Source organism: Ranitomeya imitator, chromosome 4 (assembly GCF_032444005.1).
Source record: "Ranitomeya imitator isolate aRanImi1 chromosome 4, aRanImi1.pri, whole genome shotgun sequence".
NCBI lineage: Eukaryota > Metazoa > Chordata > Amphibia > Anura > Dendrobatidae > Ranitomeya > Ranitomeya imitator.
The window spans coordinates 153,363,504-153,377,331 of record NC_091285.1 but is presented as its reverse complement, the minus strand read 5'-3'; positions in this window follow the sequence as shown (position 1 = coordinate 153,377,331).

Sequence of the window (13,828 nt, the reverse complement as noted above, 5' to 3'; positions counted from 1 at the left end):
GAGTGTTCCTTTTAACCTATTTTTCATTTTTAATAAAATTGTGACGTCACTGTGCAGTACGGACCCTCTCTGGGAAGCAGAGTATTCCTTCATCCAATGCGTTTCTTCCCTGATGAAGAGGGTCGCAACCACAAAAACTCGTTGGACGAACGAACACTCTGCTTCCCAGAGAGAGACTGTACTACACAGTGACGTCACACTTCTGCAAGTCGGCAGTTTGTTTGAACATGTGCTGGTAGAACATCATTATTGGCAACATCATGCAAGGCACTTGTAACCTTTCCACAAACTCAGTGTGGGTTCTTACGATGAGAACTTTTTGCCATCATTGTGATGCAGGATCCCCCACAGTTGACTGGACAGAACCCCGCAGCATCTAGGACGGATCATCACTACAGCCGAATGCAAACAGCTAAAGAAGCCACTCAGGCTATGCTTTCCTATATTGTTGAACATTCTGTGATTATTCTGGTGAGCACATCTCAAATTTAGTTTTATTTTTACTTTTACAATGGACATTGTCCTGTGTGCACCAGGGCAAAGGGTGCTTCTGAGTATGCAGTGTGAGGCAGTGACCCCTGGTACAGCTAGGGAATACTGTATGTTCCCCTCAGAATATGCACGGAGGCGTATTGAGGCCATGGGAGTGCATGGAAGTCACAGGCGTAATGAAGATAGTGAGACAGTGACCGACATCATTGTGAATGGCCAGTATGTGTCACAAAGAAGATCCTCTGCGCCAGTAATGTTGTTGTTCTGGGACCTGTAGTCCCACAAGTGTTTGTGTAGTTGTAAAGAAAGGCTTACAGAGTTAGTCGGAGAGCTGGGCTCGTCTGGCTAACCACAAACACCTCCCACCTATGGGGGTGGTAGCAGGTACATAATGGGACTATGGTTTGGATCACATGTTCAGAGTGTATGAACCTGAATGGTCAGAGTCTAAGGTCCTGGATGGATCCTGGGAGTATGATTGGATTCCTCAAAAGCACGTGGTGAGACCATGGACCTGAAGGCCTGTGTGTTGGAAGGTCCAAAGAGTGGACTTCCTGAAGAGCACATGGATAGACCGTATGTGCAGAGTCTGTGACGGCACTGCGTTGGGGAAGCTACTGTTCCTTCTGCGGGTCTGGACTGTTGAGTGTGCCCTGGTCACAAGGACAGTGATCCCAGTAAGGCAGCTTTCCCCAGGAGAAAGGACTGACAGGAGTCAGTGTATGGAGCAGGAGCTCCTGTAAGGTAACTCCAGATAAAGAGGGTTATGGGCAGACGAGTATCTGCAACTGGAACAGACGGTTAGTTCCTATGATTTTTCATGGATGTTTATGAACTGCACGGTCACCCATGGTAACTGGACAAAGTGATAAGTCCAGCGTGTTTAGTGACTGTCAGTTGGAGTCATATAAAATGTGCTGTAATCGACTTTACGTTATGCAGTTTATGTGACCGCATAACGTAAAGTTTTATGAGACTAAATAAACTGGAATAGAATGTTTATGTGAGAAACCGTGCCTGTGTGCTTTAATCCCTTTGCCAAGTGTCTCCCAACACATGCAGTAAGCACTATCTTACATATGATGCTAGACTGCGGGCAACAGTCCAAGAAGCACAAAGGTTTTTTCAAGACAGCTTGTGGTGGCTCGGCTGGATCACGAAGATTGAAAGCTTCTGGCAGTACCTCAGCAGGGTTACGAAGTTTGTTGTGGGTCCACGAAGATTGAAAGCTTCTGGTCATAACTCGGCAGGGTTATGAAGATTTGCTGTGGATCGGCACATCCACGAAGTCTGCGGAGCGGAGCTGCAGTTGCAGCAAGATGTTCTGCAGCAGGAGCTGCAGTTGCAGCAAGAGGTTCTGCAGGAGCTGCAGTGGCAGCAGCAGCGGCTTGTGATCTGCAGCCGTAGGTGCTGGTGGTTTGTGGCTGCAGCAGGAGCTGTGGCAGTGCCAGCAGGAGCTGATGAGGTGTCGGAAGAGGACATCGAAGGATCAGGTCATACAAACTCGTAAAGGGCCAGTACAAGCCCAGAGAGACATAAGTGTACTGTGTGAACTTGGGCCTGAGAGTACCGTGGGGGAGTCCACGGGGTGTACCCCAGATTGGGGAGGTGTCCCTAAAGGGGGTAGTGTTGCAAAAAGGGGGGTGGCCCAAATAAGGATGATTGCCCAAAAAAGGGTTGGAGTCCCAAAAGGGGCGGTAACCCTAAAGAGGGAGTCCAAAAAGGGGGCGACAACCCATATAGGGGTAGTAGCCAAAAAGGGGACAGCGGCGAAGACGCCATGGGTCTATAGGCGGGAACAGCAGACTTCATGCTATAGTTTGGATTGCTCGGCCAGTGAGGCATCGCAACAGTTTCCCTTCTGGCTGGGTGGAGAACTGGTGATGGGACTGATAGACCCGGAGAGTGAAGTGACCTTGCTAAGGGCCCCTCCTGATCACTCTATTTTGACGGGGACGAGAGTGAATGACACATGTGAGGATGGTAAAGAACCTTTGACAGCCTTACTCTACATCAGTGTTCGCCAACTCCGGTCCTCAAGAGCCACCAACAGGTCATGTTTTCAGGATTTCCTTAGTATTGAACAGGTGATTGAAGGCTTGCCTGTCCAGGTGATGCAATTATCACCTGTGCAATACTAAGGAAATCCTAAAAACATGACCTGTTGTTGGCTCTTGAGGACCAGAGTTGGGGAACACTGCTCTACATTGAGGTTTCCACGTACCATGAAGTGGTGGTAGTCCCAGACTTTCTGTATACTTTGGTAATAGGGCGAGACTTGGAAGCCCTGTGGGACTGGTGGATAAAAGGAAAAGTGTCTGCAGAGGTAATGTGTATAGGAGGTAAAAATGAGCAAAATGCACCCCATAGAGTTGACAGTCCTAAGTTAGGCATGACCAAGGGGAATGGTGGATGGGCCCAACTTAGCGACATGATGGGGGAAGCAATACCAGAACCTATGACCCAACGGAAGTGTGGGTCTGACCAACTTTGGGACTTGGCAGAGGTGACCAACAGTTTGATCGATAGAAGTGGGGTAGCTCCAGGAAAGGGGTCCAACAACTGGTTAAGGGGGTCTTGTTGTGCCAGGGTGACAGGGTGACAGGGTGAGTGGTGGTGACTCCAAATCAGACTGTGACTCTAACACAAGGGGAAAAGAGTGCAGTAAGGTGGACCCAGGTACAACTGATAAGTCTTCCTCTAGTTGCCGGAGACTTAAAGGACTCAAAGAGGCTGAACAAGTTGCACCCTTTGCGGAGGTAAATAAAGAAAAAGCAGTGAATTGTGCTTCTATTCAAGGTGTGGGCACTCTTCCAGACACTGAATAGGTTGAGAAAGAAGGTGACAGGTCAATGACATTGTCAACCGCTAGGGCTGAGTACGACAGTGTACTGTCAGAAGCACTGACACAGGGGAGCGACAGTGCTCCACAAGGTGAAGTCAGGAGCCAACCAAAAATATGGTGTAGCTGACCTCTTTGGTGTCAGAAAAAGCAGTGGACGGTCAGCCATTTGATGGCGCTGTAGGAGAAGAAAGCCTGGAGTGTGCTGGTGGAGAAAGAATCCACGGAGGTCACGGGGAACTAACCTGTAGTGGATCCATAACTGCGGTGACAGAGAGGGGTGAAATAGCGGAGTATTGTGAAGGCTCCAGAGTACCTGATGCTGAAGAGCTGGAGAGTGTGGAGCTCTCTGAAGTTACAGAGAGTTGAGAGATACCTACTGGTGATCAGGCCAAGAGCCCAGCAGAGACCCTAGAGGCAGTCAAAGGTGATGGTTGGAAGACCCAAGAGAAAGTTGAACATGCGGATGCAGGAACAGATGGAAATCGGAAGAGGCAGAGTGTGGGTGGGCAAGATGGCCCATGTGAAAATATCATTAAAGAAGTTATGGTGTGACATGTGCTGGCCAAAAGAGAACAGGATCACACAATTGAGATGCTTAACGAGACAGTGAAAGAGCATGTCAAAGGGTCCTGAGACAAGCGGCTGAGCGCAGAGTGGATGAGCTGGAGAAGGAAGTCTCTGAGCTCAGAGGTCATCTGTCATCACGTCAAACCGTGAACAAATCCATATTGGAAGATATGGAGGTGCTCAGAGAAACATTAGCAGGTCTTCTGCAATACAAGAAGTTGATGGTCGCAGACTTACAGCGGCAGTGTGAGTGTGGTAATGAGGCAGAGGTGCAAATTCCCATCTTGGCAAGGGGTCTTGAAGAGTGTAAAGCTCAGGAAGAGTTTTCTCTAGGAGCTGAACAAGACAGTCAATCGGTCGTGGCAGAAGTCTTGATGGAAAGGTCCATGGCAAAGTGGGAGCCGTCCGCCCATGAAGAGAATGAGACTTCACTCTTCAAATGAGTGATAGAGGTGCCCGAAGATGTGCAAGAAGCATTTACCAGTGATGCTGTGCATGAGGTATTTAAAAAGGCAGTAGAAGCATGTAGTGTGAACTGGGCACCAGACGCGAAACAGTTGGTGATACTGTCGACTAGGCAAGTCACAGTGAAGAGGGTGACTATCCTGAGGGATATGCAACTACAATGCCTCTGCACGAAATAGATGATCCTGTTGAGGAATAAGGAAGCCGCTTGACGTTTGGAGCATGCAAGGAAGGCTCAAAGTCAGCTTGGCTTTGTAGAAGAGATCGCTCAAGTACCCAGAAATTTGGTGAGGAAAGTCATTGGAAGACTTGGAAAAGTGATGCAGGAAATTGTGAATATATCCAGTGTGATGAGAATGAGGATACCAGCGGATGACAAAGCCCAGGTAGCTGGTGAAGATGGAATGGTACCATTTGTCATTGTCAGCTCAATGGAAAGCCTTACGTATATATCTGAATGCTCCTTGAATATCGGGTGACATACCTGAAGGAGATTGAGCAGCTACGACTGGACTGACTGCAGATTAATAAACAGCTGCAGGACATAAGATGGCGGCCGCCTTCAACCCAAGGAAAAGGGAACAGAAAGGGCCCTCCAAATAAAGTAATGGCTGACAGCCAAAGACGTTCAGCAAGCCAAGGAGGAAGAGAATCTGCAAGTGGCAATTCTACTGTAAGTACAAGGCTGAGGGTCCAGGACAGTAGCCCCTGTGAAGTACTAGATGGGTCAGACTTAAACCAAACAGTAGGCTTGACTGTAAGTGAGACTCGCGGCCACTGGAGAAAGAAAAGTTGAGTGACGGGATGTGCTGGAAAAATGTGGAGACTAAAAAGGGTCTGATGGCACAGACAGACTGGGACTTAAGAACCAAAGCTCAAGGCCTACATACTGACCGCTGGGGGTGGGGGAGGCCTAACAAGGGTATGGTGATCAGGGCTGCCACTAGAAATTTTGGGGCCCCATACTGGCAAAATTTTTTGGGCCCCCTTGAAACTCCGCCCAGGCTCCACCCCAACCCCGCCTCCAGGCTCCACCCCACGAACTGTCCACAGTCCCACCGCTCTCTCTTGGAAAATCTCCACTTCTCACCTATCACACATTAACAGTTCCCATCACCAGATCACACATATAGCCGGCAGCTTTTGTTTTGGCCAAAATATTTTTTAAGCCGCCACCATAACACGGTAGACACTTTTGGCCGGGCCCTACTCTATTGTAACCTATTAAATATTTGTTAAAATATGCAATACAATTTAGGTATATTTTTATTTATTTTTCAATTTTTAAAATGACCTATAATACTACACACAAGGAACAAATACCACAGCACTGTGACCAGATGACATATTACCACCACAGTGATCGAATAATATAAAATACAAGGAACAAATACCGCTACACCATGACCAGACCGCATATTACCACCAATGACTGAATACTACAATACTGATCAGTAATAATAAAAAAAACCACAATACTATCGCCATCAGTGCCATTATGCACAGGAGATCTGTAATTAGTAAGCAGTGTCTGTGTACAGGTAATACAGTGATCACCGGTGACATTACACACAGGAGCTCTGTATATAATGTATAGGTAATACAGTGATCACTGGTGACATTGTACACAGGAACTCTGTATATAGTATACAGTGAATAGTGTCAGTGTATAGGTAACGCTGACTCACCAGTGACGTCTCTAGGTGAAGTCCTTCATCTTTCATCCAGCACAGACTGCCATCACTTCATCCAGGACTCGTCTCTGCAGGAAATGAAACAGTTATCTCGAGTTCCGCTTGTAGAACACATTACTTAATTTTCCCAACTTCTACATTACACCACATGAAGAAGGCAACATAGTATCACTCTACACAGTAACAGGACCGCCCCCCCATTTAAAACAGTATACTCAAAAAATAAAATAAATACATCACTGCAATAATAATATCCCTTAATTAGCCCCTATGGTAATATTCGCCATCCTAGCCCCCGTGTGTCTCATTCCAGGCTCCAGCCATATGTTCTCCCATCCTGCCCTCATGAGTATCCATTCTGCCCCATATGATCTCCCCATCCTGCCCCATCTGTCTCCATCGTATCCATCCTGCCCCATCTGTCTCCAATCTTGCCCCATCTGTCTCCATTCTGCCCCATCTGTTTCCAATCCTGCCCCATCTGTGTCCAGCACTCTGCCCCATCTGTGTTCAGCACTCTGCCCCATCTGTGTTCAGCACTCTGCCCCATCTGTGTCCAATCCTGCCCCATCTGTGTCCAGCACTCTGCCCCATCTGTGTCCAATCCTGCCCCATCTGTGTCCAGCACTCTGCCCCATCTGTGTCAAATCCTGCCCCATCTGTGTCCAGCTCTCTGCCCCATCTGTGTCAAATCCTGCCCCATCTGTGTCCAGCACTCTGCCCCATCTGTGTCTAATCCTGCCCCATCTGTGTCCAGCACTCTGCCCCATCTGTGTCCAATCCTGCCCCATCTGTGTCCAGCACTCTGCCCCATCTGTGTCCAGCACTCTGCCCGATCTGTGTCCAGCACTCTGCCCCATCTGTGTCCAATCCTGCCCCATCTGTGTCCAGCACTCTGCCCCATCTGTGTCCAATCATGGCCCATCTGTGTCCAGCACTCTGCCCCATCTGTGTCCAATCCTGCCCCATCTGTGTCCAGCACTCTGCCCCATCTGTTTCCAATCCTGCCTCATCTGTGTCCAGCACTCTGCCCCATCTGTGTCCAGCACTCTGCCCCATCTGTGTCAAGCACTCTGCCCCATCTGTGTACAGCCCTCTGCCCCATCTGTGTCCAGCACTCTGCCCCATCTGTGTCCAGCACTCTGCCCCATCTGTGTCCAGCTTTCTGCCCCATCTGTGTCCAGCACTCAGCCCCATCTGTGTCCAGCTCTCTGCCCCATCTGTGTCCAGCTTTCTGCCCCCCCCTGTGTCCAGCTTTCTGCCCGCCCCCGTGTCCAGCTTTCTGCCCCCCCGTGTCCAGCCTTCTGCCCCCCATGTCCAGCTTTCTGCCCCCCTGTGTCCAGCTTTCTGCCCCCCATGTCCAGCTTTCTGCCCCCCCTATGTCCAGCTTTCTGCCCCCCCTGTGTCCAGTTTTCTGCCCCCCCTGTGTCCAGCTTTACTGCCCCCCCTGTGTCCAGCTTTACTGCCCCCCCGTGTCCAGCTTTATTGCCCCCCCTGTGTCCAGCTTTACTGCCCCCCTGTGTCCAGCTTTACTGCCCCCCCGTGTCCAGCTTTACTGCCCCCCGTGTCCAGCTTTACTGCCCCCCTGTGTCCAGCTTTACTGCCCCCCTGTGTCCAGCTTTACTGCCCCCCGTGTCCAGCTTTACTGCCCCCCGTGTCCAGCTTTACTGCCCCCCCGTGTCCAGCTTTACTGCCCCCCCTGTGTCCAGCTTTACTGCCCCCCTGTGTCCAGCTTTACTGCCCCCCCTGTGTCCAGCTTTACTGCCCCCCGGATTCCTGAAAAGCACATGGTGAGGCTGTGGACCTGAAGGCCTTCTGTTGGAAGGTCCAAGGAGTGGACTTCCTGAATAGCACATGGAGAGGCTGTATGTGCAGAATCTGTGACGCTACCATTCCTTCTGCGGGTCTGGACTGTTGGGAGTGCCCTGGTCACAAGGACAGTGATCCCATTAAGGCAGCTTTACCCAGGAGAAAGGACTGACAGGAGTCATTGTATGGAGCAGGAGCTCCTGTAACTCCAGATAAAGAGGGTTATGGGCAGACGAGTATCTGCCACTGGAACACATGGTTAGTTCCTATGATGTCCCTTGGATGTTTATGATCTGTGCGGTCACCCATGGTAACTGGATGAAGTGAGAAGTCCGGCGTGTTTAGTGACTGTGAGTTGAAGTCGTATAAAATGTGATGTAATGGACTTTACGTTATGGTTTATGAGTCTAAATAAACCAGAATAGACTGTTTATGTGAGAAACCGTGCCTGTGTGCTTTAATCCCGTTGCCAAGCGAATGTCCCCCAACACATGCAGTAAGTGCTATCTTACAGCAGCTATAAAAGAAGTGGGTATACAGCTCTGGCAAATATTAACCCCTTTACCCCCAAGGGTGGTTTGCACGTTAATGACCGGGCCAATTTTTACAATTCTGACCACTGTCCCTTTATGAGGTTATAACTCTGGAACGCTTCAACGGATCCCAGTGATTCTGACATTGTTTTCTCGTGACATATTGTACTTCATGAAAGTGGTAAAAATTCTTTCATAGTACCTGCGTTTATTTGTGAAAAAAAACGGAAATTTGGCGAAAATTATGAAAATTTTGCAATTTTCCAACTTTGAATTTTTATGCAATTAAATCACAGAGATATGTCACACAAAATACTTAATAAGTAACATTTCTCACATGTCTACTTTACATCAGCACAATTTTGGAACCAAAATTTTTTTTGTTAGGGAGTTATAAGGGTTAAAAGATGACCAGCAATTTCTCATTTTTACAACACCATTTTTTTTTAGGGACCACATCTCATTTGAAGTCATTTTGAGGGGTCTATATGATAGAAAATACCCAAGTGTGACACCATTCTAAAAACTGCACCCCTCATGGTGCTCAAAGCCACATTCAAGAAGTTTATTAACCCTTCAGGTGTTTTGCAGGAATTTTTGGAATGTTTAAATAAAAATGAACATTTAACTTTTTTTCACAAAAAATTTACTTCAGCTCCAATTTGTTTTATTTTACCAAGAGTAACAGGAGAAAATAGACACCAAAAATTGTTGTACAATTTGTCCTGAGTACACCGATACCCCATATGTGGGGGTAAACCACTGTTTTGGCGCATGACAGAGCTCGGAAGCGAAGTAGCGCCATTTGACTTTTCAATGCAAAATTGACTGGAATCGAGATGGGACACCATGTTGCGTTTGGAGAGCCCCTGATGTGCCTAAGCATTGAAACCCCCCCACAAGTGACACCATTTTGGAAAGTAAACCCCCTAAGGAACTTATCTAGAGGTGTGGTGAGCACTTTGACCCACCAAGTGCTTCACAGAGGTTTATAATGCAGAACCGTAAAAATAAAAAATCATATTTTTTCACAAAAATTATCTTTTCGCCCCCAATTTTTTATTTTCCCAAGGGTAAGAGAAGAAATTGGACGCCAAAAGTTGTTGTACAATTTTTCCAGGGTACGCTGATACCCCATATGTGTGGGTAAACCACTGTTTGGGCGCATGGGAGAGCTCGGAAGGGAAGGAGCGCCATTTGACTTTTCAATGCAAAATTGACAGGAATTGAGATGGGACGCCATGTTGCGTTTAGAGAGCCACTGATGTGCCTAAACATTGAAACCCCCCACAAGTGACACCATTTTGGAAAGTAGACCCCCTAAGGAACTTATCTAGATGTGTTTTGAGCGCTTTGACCCACCAAGGGCTTCACAGAAGTTTATAATGCAGAGCCGTAAAAATAAAACAAAAATTTTTTCCCACAAAAATTATTTTTTTAGCCCCCAGTTTTGTATTTTCCCGAGGGTAACAGGAGAAATTGGACCCCAAAATTTGTTGTCCAATTTGTCCTGAGTGCGCTGATACCCCATAAGTGGGGGGGAACCACTGTTTGGGCACATGGGAGGGCTCGGAAGGGAAGGAGCTCCATTTGGAATGCAGACTTAGATGGAATGGTCTGCAGGTGTCACATTGCGTTTGCAGAGCCCCTAATGTACCTAAACAGTAGAAACCCCCCACAAGTGACACCATTTTGGAAAGTAGACACCATAAGGAACTCATCAAGATGTGTTGCTAGAGCTTTGAACCCCCAAGTGTTTCACTACAGTTTGTAACGCAGAGCCGTGAAAATAAAAAAAAGAAAACTTTCCCCAAAAAATTATTTTTTAGCCCCCAGTTTTGTATTTTCCTGAGGGTAAGAGGAGAAATTCGACCCCAAAAGTTGTTGTGCAATTTATCCTGAGTACGCTGATACCCCATATATTGGGGTAAACCCCTATTTGGGCACACAGGAGAGCTCGGAAGGGAAGGAGCACTGTTTTACTTTTTCAACGCAGAATTGGCTGGAATTGAGATCGGACGCCATGTCGTGTTTGGAAAGCCCCTGATGTGTCTAAACAGTGTAAACCCCCCAATTATAACTGAAACCCTAATCCAAACACACCCCTAACCCTAATTCCAACGGTAACCCTAACCACACCTCTAACCCTGACACACCCCTAACCCTAATCCCAACCCTATTCCCAACTGTAAATGTAATCTAAACCCTAACCCTAACTTTAGCCCCAACCCTAACTGTAGCCCCAACCCTAACCCTAGCCCTAACCCTAGCCCTAACCCTAACCCTAGCCCTAACCCTAGCCCTAACCCTAGCCCTAACCCTAACCCTAGCCCTAACCCTAGCCCTAACCCTAACCCTAGCCCTAACCCTAGCCCTAACCCTAACCCTAGCCCTAACCCTAGCCCTAACTCTAACCCTAACCCTAGCCCTAACCCTAGCCCTAACCCTAGCCCTAACCCTAGCCCTAATGGGAAAATGGAAATAAATACATTTTTTTAATTTTTCCCTAACTAAGGGGGTGATGAAGGGGGGTTTGATTTACTTTTATAGCGAGTTTTTTAGCGGATTTTTATGATTAGCAGCCGTCACACACTGAAAGACGCTTTTTATTGTAAAAATAATTTTTGCATTACCACATTTTGAGAGCTATAATTTTTCCATATTTTGATCCACAGAGTCATGTGAGGTCTTGTTTTTTGCGGGACGAGTTGACGTTTTTATTGGTAACATTTTCGGGCACGTGACATTTTTTGATCACTTTTTATTCCGATTTTTGTGAGGAAGAATGACCAAAAACCAGCTATTCATGAATTTCTTTTGGGGGAGACGTTTATACCGTTCCGCGTTTGGTAAAATTGATAAAGCAGTTTTATTCTTTGGGTCAGTACGTATACAGCAATACCTCATTTATATCATATTTTTCTGTTTTGGCGTTTTTATACGACAAAAACTATATTACAGAAAAAATAATTATTTTTGCATCGCTTTTTTCTCAGGACTATAACTTTTTTATTTTTTTGCTGATGATGCTGTATGGCAGCTTGTTTTTTGCGGGACAAGATGGTGTTTTCATCGGTACCATGGTTATTTATATCTGTCTTTTTGATCGCGTGTTATTCCACTTTTTGTTCGGCAGTATGATAATAAAGCGTTGTTTTTTGCCTCGTTTTTTTTTTTCTTACGGTGTTTACTGAAGGGGTTAACTAGTGGGCCAGTTTTATAGGTCGGGTCATTACGGACGCGGCGATACTAAATATGTGTACTTTTATTGTTTGTTTGTTTTTTATTTAGATGAAGAAATGTATTTATGGGAATAATATTTTTTTTTTTCATTATTTAAGAATATTTTTTTTTTTTTTTTTTACACATTTGGAAAAAATTTTTTTTACTTTTTTTATTTTGTCCCAGGGGAGGACATCACAGATAGGTGATCTGACATGCAGCACTGCAGGCTTCACAGTGCCTGCTCTGAGCAGGCTCTTTGAAGCCGCCTCCCTCCCTGCAGGACCCGGATGCGTGGCCATATTGGATCCGGGGCTGGAGCAGGCAGGGAGGGAGGTAAGGCTCAGGGAAGCCCGCAGGGAGCCCCCTCCCTGCGGGAAGCTTCCCTATACCGCCGGCACATCGCGATCATCTTTGATCGCGGTGTGCCGGGGGTTAATGTGCCTGGAGCAGTCCGTGACCGCTCCTGGCACATAGTGCCGGATGTCAGCTGCGATAGGCAGCTGACACCCGGGCGCGATCGGCGGCGCTCTCCCCGTGAGCGCTGCCGATCGCATATGACGTACTATCCCGTCTGTGGTCATAGGGGCCCACCCCACCTCGACGGGATAGTACGTCTAATGTCAGAAAGGGGTTAAGAGACCACTGCAAAATGTTCAGTTTGTCTGATTTTTCTCTTTATAGGTATATCTTTGAGTAAAATGTTAATTGCTCTTTTAGTCTACAAACTTCTGACAACATGTCTCCGAATTTCCAAGCAATAAATTTTCTTTTTTTCTAAAAAGGAGAAATGGTCCAAATAAAAAAAAAACTGTGCTTTCAGACCTCAAATAATACAAAGAAAACAAGTTCATAATCATTTAGAAACAACAATACTAATGTTTTAACCCAGGAAGAGTTCAGAAATTAATATTTTTTGGAATAACCATGATTTTTAATCACAGCTTTTCACACCGCTTCTGGCGCAAAAAATTTAAGCAATTCTTCTTTGTTTGATGGCTTGTGACTATCCATCATCCTCTTGATTACATTCCAGAGGTTTTCAATGAGGTTCAGGTCTGGAGAATGGGCTGCCCATAACAGGGTTTTCATGTGGTGGTCTCTTAATTTTTGCCAGAGCTGTATATTCAGGGCCACCACTGCAAATGATGAAGTGGGGGTGATGTGGACTGCAAATGATGAAGTAGGGGTGATGGGGACAGCAAATGATGAAGTGGAGGTGATGGGGACTGCAAATGATGATGGGGTGATGTGGACTGCAAATGATGATGCAGGGGTGATGGGGACAGCAAATGATGATGTGGGGGTGATGGGGACAGCAATTGATGAAGTGGAGGTGATGGGGACTTCAAATGATGATATGGTGATGTGGACTGCAAATGATGCAGGGGTGATGGGGACTGGAAATGATGAAGTGGGGGTGATGGGGATTGCAAATGATGGGGACTGCAAATGATGATGTGGGAGTGATGGAGACTGCAGATGATGAATTGTGTTTGAGGGGGTAATGCACATGATGAAATGATAGGGGGCTGCAAATGATGAAGTAAGGGGCACTGCAGATGAAGTGAAGGGGGGATTAGGGACTAATTGATGAAGTAAGGTGGACTGCAAAGGATGAAGTGGGGGTGATGGGGACTGCACATCAAGTGAGTGTGAGGGACGGCGGACAGCAATTGAATTGAAGGTGGGGGTGGGGAGAGCAAATAGTGTATTGAAGGTGGGGAGAGCAAATAATGAATTTTGAGGGTGGGGAGGAGCAGTTGATAATGAATAGATGGTGGGAGAGAGAGAAGACATGACAATGAATGGAGGCAGAAGGGGCATGTAACTATAATGAATCGGGGTAAGGGTTAGAGCGGGAGCTACATAGTGGGGTCGTTGAGGATAAAGTGACTGGAAATAAATTGGGGGAAAGAGTACAGGTGCTAATTAATTTATATATAAAATGGGGAAAGTGGCTATATACAGATAGTGGGGGCACAGTGGCGGATTATAATTTATATTTGGAATGGTGGGTTGCATAATAACCAATTATATATTAACTAGATTGTGGCCCGATTCTAACGCATCGGGTATTCTAGAATACGCATGTCCCCGTAGTATATGGACAATGATGATTCCAGAATTTGCGGCAGATTGTGCCCATCGCTGATTGGTCGAGGCAACCTTTATGACATCATCGTCGCCATGGCAACCAT